The 10,153-nt window shown below is 28.4% G+C and overlaps 1 protein-coding gene across 1 annotated transcript in view; it reads left to right on the top strand.

Moving 5' to 3' along the window:
- Positions 1 to 297: 297 nt before the first annotated feature.
- LOC129963454 (thymosin beta-like) overlaps positions 298 to 10,153 on the top strand; it is a 32,637-nt gene continuing 22,781 nt past the window's right edge. Inside the window, exon 1 of the mRNA XM_056077830.1 lies at positions 298 to 459. The gene's annotated coding sequence lies outside the window, so the exon portion shown is untranslated. The remainder of the gene's footprint in view (positions 460 to 10,153) is intronic.

The raw sequence follows: 10,153 nt of genomic DNA, 5'->3' as shown, positions 1-10,153 counted from the left end.
GTCGGAAATCTATTTTATGTTATCTAGAAATTTAAATAACATGTGTTAGCTAAAGCTATAATTTTACAATTCTGTATTTAAAAATTGATCACAAATAACGAGAACTGTCCTTTCGTTTTGTATATATCTCATGTTCCAGCAAATAAATTTGTATCTCTGATAGATATTTTTAACAGGAATCCACGTAAAGGAAATCGTAAACATTCAATCAAAGTATGCCAAAATTAGCGAGAAATTGCCAATATAGTAAACCTTAAATCTTGCAACCCTTCATTCCACCGCATCAGTTGAAGTTCTTCAAAGCCGCGACCAGTTCAAATCTCAGACGCCGAGCTGTGACGCCTGCTTTGTTCGTTCTACAACACAAAAGGTTACAAGTGCCCCTCTCTGCTGTTGTCTGACAGTTGTTGGATAGAATATATTTCTTTGTTTCGTTATCTCCATCACATTTGAATATTGGTGAGTTTATTTGCTCATTATTTATTAAAAATAGTAGTTGTTAATGAGAAAGTTTGTTTCAAAAGGGTGGGGTGGTTCCCATTCGGCACCTCAGTGGTTGATATAAAAAAAACGCCGGTTTTAATCTTTGAGAGCTCTATCTGTTACATATCTTCATTTCATTCGCTTTATATCATTGCAAAATCTCGATATTTTATTAAAGTTCATATTGGACAAAATTGATGATGCTAAAATTTTAGTAATGGATATTTTTTTTAGAAGTGAGACAGTGCATATAAACAAATGTAAATTAGGAAGTCATGGATCATAAGTATAGATGTTTTACAGATAATTTTTATTAAAATGAATGTTGTAGTAATTTAAAAATAAGTGAGTAAAAATAAGTGTAAAAATATAGAAACTAAAAATTAACTGATATTTCAAAGTCTTTTTTAAAATTTAATTTATGATTAGTTTTACTGAGTAAAGATTATCAGTTTTCGATTAGAATAGTATTTTTTGTATTTATTTCTTTAGAAACTGATAGCCTTTTTTGTACTTTTGTATTGTAAAATTAAAAAAAAAATCATCTTGAAATATAAGAAAAAAGACAATTATTTCTGTTCTTTTTTTTTCTATCTAAATTTGATCTTAAAGATCAGATCTTTGTGGTAATTATGACTTTAAAATTTAATATCTACAATTTTGATTTTTAAAATCGGGATTGTCACTTATTTTAAGCTTTCAACTTTTATAAAATAACATTTTTACATTTTCTATGCAATTCCAGTGTAATTGGTGTTTGTGCATTATCTAGTCCCTTTGATTATTAGTTCAGAAAAAAATTATTTATTTAAAATATTCAAAAACTTTGCAGTGTTTTAAGCATCAAATTGTTCACAATAAAACATTATAAATGTTGTCTTTACTGCAATGGAAAGCATGCCAAAAGCGCCAATGAAAATTGAAATATGTCTACGTTTTTACTAATTCGAATTCTTCCTTATAATTTTAAACTTCTTGTAATATTTTTTTTTTTTTTTTGTTAAAACTGCAAAATTAAAAAAAGAAACTATTTTGAACCCGTTTATATTACCAGGATAGGCAGAGACATAAAGTTTGATTTGTAGCGGTTTTTCAAATAAAGATTGCATTGTCTTGATTATTTTTTACCTTTGTCATTATGTCTGTAAATTATGTTTTGTTTCATTCTTAGTATATAAATAAATCATTACTTAAACTTAGTTCTATAAATATTATGTAAATTTTTTTCTATTCTCGGCTAAATAATTATTAGAAAATTTTTAGACGTGAAATAGAAAAATGGGAAAATGGTCCATTAATTAATAATTGCAATGAAATAGACTTTAAAAGAACGAATGCCGTTTTTCACTATATTCTTTTGGTAAGACTGATATATTTAAGAACATGTAAGGGCTTCTCTTCCCACCGTCTAACCCCCCTCCCCCAACATAAGTAAAGCCACCAAGACCGGTTTCAGTAGCAAAAGGTAGGTGCAGTGTTCCACTGGGCGAATGATTTACTTAGTTATTATATTCGGATTTGGAAAATTGGATGATTTAACTATCCAAAAATATTTATTTTGTTTTGTTTTGTTTCATCCTTTAATCACGAACCATTGCAACTTACATTCTATTTACTTCGATTTTCTTGTCTTTTTCGTACTCTCCCATTTTATTTTTCGTTTTAGAACTTCGATTAATTTCAGAATGATTCTTCATTAAACCTCTGCGGTGCCTTTTTTTTTTTTTTTTTTTTTTTTTTTTTTCGTTCGTGAATGAACTTTAAGGCATTTAACAAACGTCGTGTGAAATAGTTTCATGCGTGGTATTATTATTATTATTTTGATATTTGAAAATGAAATTTTAATATTAATTGCAGATTATTTAAAAGACTGGACAGATTGCCCTCATTTTAAAATTTTCGGTGTTCTTTAGATTTCAATAAAATTTAAAATTTCCAAAGCATAGAGAATAAAAAAAAAAGTCGTAAGTCAGAGAAATCAACTAACACTTCTTATAAAAACTTCAAATTCTGTGCTACGAAAAAAAAAAAAAAAAAACTTATCTAAAGTTGCATTTACTCGTCTTAGAAAATTGCGAATTTCATAGTAAAAAATCTATTTTTCGATAACTAACTTGACAAGTTAATTTAAGTTGTGTGTATGTTAATCTTGTGGAAAAAAAAAACACTGACATTTAAATTTTGCTAATTTTTCCGCATCAGCATTCATTATTACTCTTGATTTGCGTTAATTTCGCAATAAATAATTTTCAATATATGAATTAACATCTACATCTGAAAAACCGGTTAGTATCTAAAAAGTTAAGATGACATAAGAGTGAAGGAATTCGTTCTTTGTTTATTATAACAGCGGTGCATAAATTTAAAAGGAAGTTTTATGAATGCCTGATTTCTTTTGGAAATGAAGTTGATTATGCAGCTGGATTGCATCCTATTATTTTTTTGAAAGGCGGTGAATAACAGATGCGTCGGTGAAATGCTAGATGTATTCGATTGTTTTATTAGATGCTAGACGATTTCGCATTTCGTAAAGATTTTCAAAGGGCACAAACAAGTTTGTCAACTATGAAAGATTTAAATATTTTATGTCTGATGTCGGTGTGCTGTTGATCTAAAATGATTTGGAAATATGATTACATTATTTTATGTAATACGTTTTATTTATTCAAGTCTTTAAATTTCAGTTTTTGCATACGTTGTACTTACTAGTCTGTAATTTTTATTTAATGTCAAGTTAAAAAAATATTTTATTCTATTTTGTAGTGGGGATTGCCAGACTGAATTCATTTATTGGGAAACAATAGGATATCAAATCCCATTTCAAATATTTAAGATATGGTGACAGATCTATAGAGTTAAGATTTAATTGCTTAATATTTTGAAATCTTTTGATCCTTTGCAAAAAAATAAAAAATAATAAGTCTTTTACTGTTATTTCTTTTATTAACAACTTCTTCATATAAAAATAAAATCTAAATTATTCATTGATATTGATCTGGAGTTACTCAGTCAACTACAATTTACGACAACATAAAATGGACTGAAGATTTTAAAGAACGTTTATGTTCAACTGCATACTTTTCCTCGAATTATTAAATCCTAGAATCAGTAAATTACATTTGGCAGCCAGTTATATTAATATGTGGATGTCATTAAAATCTTGAATCACTTTTGGATTTGTTTCCATGTAATTTCAAGTTAAAATATGAAAAATTTAGGTGTAAATGCGTTGAATGTTTTGTTGTTGTAGCATCATCCTTCACAAAATTCAATTTAAAAAAAAACTTCCGAGGTAGAAGCATGCTGAATACATCGCCAATCAAATGTTTGTTGCGTTTAAAAGAGCCGTCTAAAGATAAAGATCAAATTTTATACATTAATTGGGAAAGGAAGGAGTTGGTTTTAATCCAAAAAATAGACAAAATGTGGGGATATCCAATGATCCATTGATGAATCAATCGCTTAGGTGATCTGCTCTCATTATTCTCTTAAAATGATCCGCATATACAGACTTTTAACTCAATTGAGAAGACTTTTCACAGTTGGGTTTGCGGTCGGTGGATAGAAAGTACGATGCTCCCCCCCCCCCTTTTAAAGATCTGTCGTTTTGGGGATTTGTTACATGTTACATTTCGATGTATGGGTGAAATACATTCATTCTTTATACCTGTGTCATAGAAATATGTAGATTACCTCGCTGGCTCAGGTCTCACCATTGTCTGACCGCAACCCAACATTGCGATTGTCATCCTTTATTTTAGTCTATTTTTCCAAACCCGAGCATTAAGCTTAAAAAAATCAAACATGCCTACACCCTAAACTCGAGTATTTGTAAAATCTCTAAAGGACGTACGTAAGACTTAAGTTTGCCGTGTCCTTGCTAATTGCAATTAAAAAAAGAAAGCAATTGTAATGCTTTTATGTGAAGCAGTATAGTCCAAATCAGAATATATATCTTTAATTATGTCAAATTCAGTAATATTTGGATGTACTGCAGTAGTTTTCGTGTTGACAAATACGTTCCATCGTTCCCTTATTAATTTTGTTACGGTCTTCGTTATCACTATCGTTAAGTTTAGAAGCTATTAGCTAAGTTTTAAAAAGTGCTATTGAATAGTGAGTGCACTATATGATGGGAAAAAGGCCTAACAGTATCAAAATGCAGCTTGAAATAATTTTTTTGTAAACTTTGAAGTCAAAGTGCTCCTTTAGTTGAGATTTTTCGAATTGATGCAAGAAAAGATTATTGGCTGTCCAAGTTTTTTTTTGTACTGCTGTATTAAATAAAAATCTTAAATCATTTGAAACATTTGACCTTCTTTAGGAATTAACTTGAACTGCTGATATAGCCCTGCAAGTTTAGAAAATTCTTAGTATTCTATTTGAAGTGTAACTCGGCTGTTGTGTTTCCTTAAAAGGGGAGAGATCAGTAGGTTAAGAACATTTTTAACTCTCTCTGAAACTCTTGTCTTTTTGTTGCAAAATCTATTTGAATTGTGATAAAGTTCAGTCGGTTGGTGACATAAATAGCTAATGTTTTTGATTTCTGAAGAGAATCTGACTTGCAAAGAAAAATTTGAATCAGCATTTCGGTCATCTATTTTTAGAATTATCATTTCCAATTATATTATGTAATATCTTTTGAATTTTATCTGTTGCAAAATGTGTTCTGGAAATATAATATATCTATGATTAATAGTGTACTTATATGAAATCAACAAATTCATAATTCGTATATGAATATTACGTATGTAATTCGTATATGAATATTAAATATGTAATTCAACAAAGATTTATTCGTCGTTATTTGCAGAAATTTTAAAATCAAATTTTAATTCTTTTAGCCGTTTTAGGTTCGAAGATAATTTGAAGAAACTTATTTTTTAATTGGTAATATTTATTAACCATGCTATGTTTAGCTTTCAGTCATTTCTTTGATAGTAGATTCTAATTATAAAAGGGTTTTCAAAACTCGTTTTCGAATTTTTATTTGAAAATTAATTAGAAGTATAACACTTTCTCTCAATAACTTCGAAGCATATTATCGCATAAAACCCATTTTTAGCCCTCTTAAATATGTTTTCAAATTAGCTTTTCAATTATGTTATTTTCGTGCTACAATTGTCTAAATTTAATAATTTAAAAAATATTGGAGGTATGTTTAAAAATAATTTTCATGGTTTAAGTAATTGGAAAATATAATCATGGGCATTGTGAAGATAATAAATAATTTGTTCCCGTTATCGCTGCAGTATAATTTGAAACGCATCTTAAAAATTAAAGATTGATAATTCAAACCTGAAATATTATAAGATTATGATGTATTGAACTAGAGTTTGAATCCTTTTAAAATTTTTATCGCCTTAGATAAACAGAACTTGAATAAAAGTTTTATTTAACAAAAATAATAAGATTTTTTTGTACTGCAATTTTATTTTACAAAGAAAGAGATGGATCGCTTATGGAAAAAAAAAAAAATTTAATTTCACCTCGGCACTAGCAATTAAAAAAAAAAAATTCAAAATTAAGTATCTCTTATACACATTCTTTTATCCTAATATTTAAATTAGGAAAATTATCCTAAGGGGGATGGAATTGAAAACGATAGCTTCCACTATGTCTTTCAAATTATTCTGTAATACAGAATAATTTGAGAAAAAAAATAGTTAAAATTCGCAAAATTAAATCGAATTTTTTTTATTTGCCAAGAATTACTTTTTCAACTTTGGAATTGTTCTTCAAATAAAAATAGGATTACAATTTTTTCCCCCTTTTAAAAAATATTTGAAAACTATTTTAGATTAGTTGAATTCTGTTAAGATTTTCAACTTAGTGAATCATTTAAACTTTTCATTTAATGATATAGGTCATTGACTCAAAGTAATGCCACGAATGTTTGTGGTAAGGATTCTGAAGTTGATTCGTTTGTTATACAAACTGTTTAAATTATTCATTGACTTGTGAAATTCTAGTTTGATTGCAGGCAGAAATTTCCATTTGATTACCTTCAGTAATCGAAATCTGAGCATCATCATTCCCAAAGCTGATTGCAGTGACACCTTAATGTTATCTTGGAGTGTTGAATCATTATCAAAAACCTACATGAGGCGTAACGGCTACATTTTTCAGGATAGTGCGTCGGCTTCACAAAGGAGTTGCAACAGTTTTCAGACATTTTTATTAGATTAGGTCTATGTTGAGCCGACAGCCAGTAGATAAAGAAAAGATATCTGTATTGATTTTTTAACACTCTTGAAATATTGCAGTTATACAATAATATGGCAATTCTTTTCGATCTGAAAACCAATTCAGAAAAAGATTGATTTTCGAAACCATTTGAAGGTAATAGAGGCAAAAAAGAATACGAAAACTGCTTATGTATCAGTGCCTGAATTTTAGTAATACATTTTCCTTAATACATAGACACCTTTCTTTTACATTTTCCATTTACCTTGTAATTTGATTCGTCTTTTCGAGATATTTAAGGCATTTTCAAGAATATAAAGAACTATAATATTTTTATATTTTTACTGCTTATAAAAGACGATTTATGAAATACTCTAAACCTGCTAAGCTGGTGCTTGTGAAATTTTCTTGTAAATAAAAATGTTAACTCTTGTCCTAATCAAAATCCGAGATTTTTGTTCTAAGCTTTATAATACCAGAATTTATTATTTTTTTTAATATGCAGTTTCTACATAGAGGAATCTGTTGTATCGATACAAGTATCTATTTCATTTCTGCATTCTTATTCTTGGTGATTTTTTTTATTAAACTCAGCCTTTTAAAAATCGTATTCAGTTTTAAATTTATCCACTTCTTAAAATCTATCTTATGATTTTATTTTCCCTTAATTCGATTAATTTCTTTAAATTGAAGTAAAGAATTATAATGCGATTTTTATAAATTGTCAAGTTAATTTTAAACTGTGCTTTCGTACCAAGTAAGATACGCCGTTTTGTTTATAGGTCTGTATTGTCGCCCTTTATCTGTTTACCACTTCAAATAAAAAATTCTTGATGTAGCTTTAAATGCAATAGAATGAATATCTTTGAATTTCTTGATGCATCTTCAGTTCATTAAGATCTCAATACATAAAATCTATTTCGTCTTCCAGAGATTTCGTAGTTTGACAAATTTATGTATTTTTTTCTTTTGCCAACAGCATTCTGCAGATTTTATCGTTACTTAAAATTCTAATTATGCTCGAATTTTTCAATATGGGAAGGAAATATGTTGTCTTGGAACACATCCTAGAGGATTTTTAATTTTCTGGAACACAATAACCCGAATGATAGTTAATTTTGTGGCTGGTGCGAAGCGTTTTCTTAGTTAAATATGTGTTTGCCTTTTTGTAATTGGTGAAAAGTGGAAAACGATGTCACTTCTATGGAGTACTAAAATTAGATGAAATAGAAAATCTGAAGTCCTTCACTCCTGTAGTTTTATTACTATCCAACTAATGATGATTTTGTGTCGTCGATAATAGGCGATTTTTACTGCAATTTCATTGAAAATATAATTTTCTCATTTTTAAGAAATTCATTTAAATAAAAGCATCTTATTCCTGAAAATCTCTAACAAATTCAGGAAATTATGTAAATTATTTCGTTAAAAATGGACTAAATGGTTCCTTCCCTTTATATCCATTCTTAAGCATTTCAACAATGATTGAATGAAGACACACTTAAAACTGTGACTCGATTTAAAGTAACTATTACAAACATTCCACTAATATCTTCATTACGAAAATAACCATGTTGATTGCATGTTTGATAAATCTTGAAAAACATTGGAAATCCGCTTTATTTCTGCTAAATTCCTTTCTTTCTGATATCGGTGATTTCATATAAATTGTTGAACAGTAAACAAAAAGCTTCAGACTCGTAGATCCTTTTATTTATAATGATGATTCTTTGAATTACAGAATATTTTACATTGCAGAATCCTTTATTCGGTGAACACCCCGTTCCATGAAAGAAGTCTCCTTCATGCACATTTTCCAAACAAAAGGTCTTTCTACCTAAAAATGGAACAATTTTCCATAAATACGCCTTATTAGAATTCCTGCCGTACTAGATTACAAGCCTATCTTATTGCCATTCTAGATATATACTGAAAAATTTATTAGCTATTCGGTTTATTTCGCCTTTTTAAGACATTGCTATTTATTCAGTTAGCAATCACTTTGGACACGCATTTCTTCAGCCAGTGGAGAAGACTCGTATTTTACCCCCACGCTGGTGTGTTATTCACGATGAATTCAAGATTTAAGTTACGAGTTGTTCATTTGTGCTATCTTGTCCAAGGATTTGTTGCGACAAAATGACGTGTTTAATCGTGTCGTAAAATTGCACTCGTGAATATTTTGGAAATACCGGCTTCGTTTTCGAACTAAATTTAATGGCTGCTTCCGAATGATAACTTGACCTTTTTTTTATGGAGATGCTGTTTCGCAACGGATTGTAAAACCCTTCGCGTTTTATATTCGCGTAAAATATTCTGTAATGGCTGCTTCTAAATATGGTCAATTTTCGAATTTTAAAAACTAAGAACCTTTTTGTTACTTTTAAAAAGTTACTAGGTATGTTAATATCATATTAAATACTATGTTATTTATTAATGTTTCTTTTTCCGTCTCTTCTTTAATGACTAAACGATAATTATAATAATTAATCAAGAATTTATTTATAGAAAATATTGATTAATTTTTTTTAAAAAAATGTCTAACTAGAACTATTTAATTTTATCTTGTATATTATTTCCTTTGTCCCATAATAGAAAGAATATAGGAAGCCGTTTATTATATAAAAAAACAATTAAACGACAAATCAAAAGTATTAGTTCTAATTTTTATTTTGAGTATTCCGATAGTTTCTGAAATTTTCAATAATTTCGTTATTGCATTTTAAACTTTATTGCAAGTAGGATTCTTTAGTTGCCAGACGTTGCTTTCGTATTCTTCGCTGTAAAAAAAAAAAAAAAAAAAAAAAAAAAAGCTTGATTTATGTATTTTTCTTTTACAAAATGTTATGGATTTTTCTTTTACAAAATGTTATGGATTTTTCTTTTACAAAATGTTATGGATTTTTCTTTTACAAAATGTTATGGATTTTTCTTTTACAAAATGTTATGGATTTTTCTTTTACAAAATGTTATGGATTTTTCTTTTACAAAATGTTATGGATTTTCCTTTTACAAAATGTTGTGGATCGGGAACTTGAGTGGCGTGATTGCTGATCTTATGGTACATCTTCTGCTAAAAGGAATATGTCCGAGTTCAATTTTTTCTCCGTAATCTTTGCATTTATTACCGCAGTTGCTTTTTCCAGATATCAACATTAGCATAAAATTAACCTGGACAATTATTTTCAGAAACAAATTTTTGATATGGCCATTCTGTTTCTCTTAAATTGTTTTACAGGTAACGTAATTGGACCGTTCTGCAATTTTTTTTTATGCATCATTTTTTGATGGATAATCGCAGCCCGAACTTTACTTGAAAACTTTTTTTTTTTCCATCTTACTTTTACAATGGAATGATACTCATCTGAAATAAAACAACTGATTGCGATCAGTGGATGAAATTAGAAAAACAGTTATAAAGTTGACGTAAAGTTTGAAAGAGGAGTCAAAAGATATGACGATTATCGTGTAATAACGTAACTTG

The sequence above is a fragment of the Argiope bruennichi genome, chromosome 3 (genome assembly GCF_947563725.1).
Source record: "Argiope bruennichi chromosome 3, qqArgBrue1.1, whole genome shotgun sequence".
NCBI classification, from domain to species: Eukaryota; Metazoa; Arthropoda; class Arachnida; order Araneae; family Araneidae; genus Argiope; species Argiope bruennichi.
The sequence above is the reverse complement of the archived record's forward strand: the minus strand, read 5'-3'. Positions and strand labels throughout refer to the sequence as shown.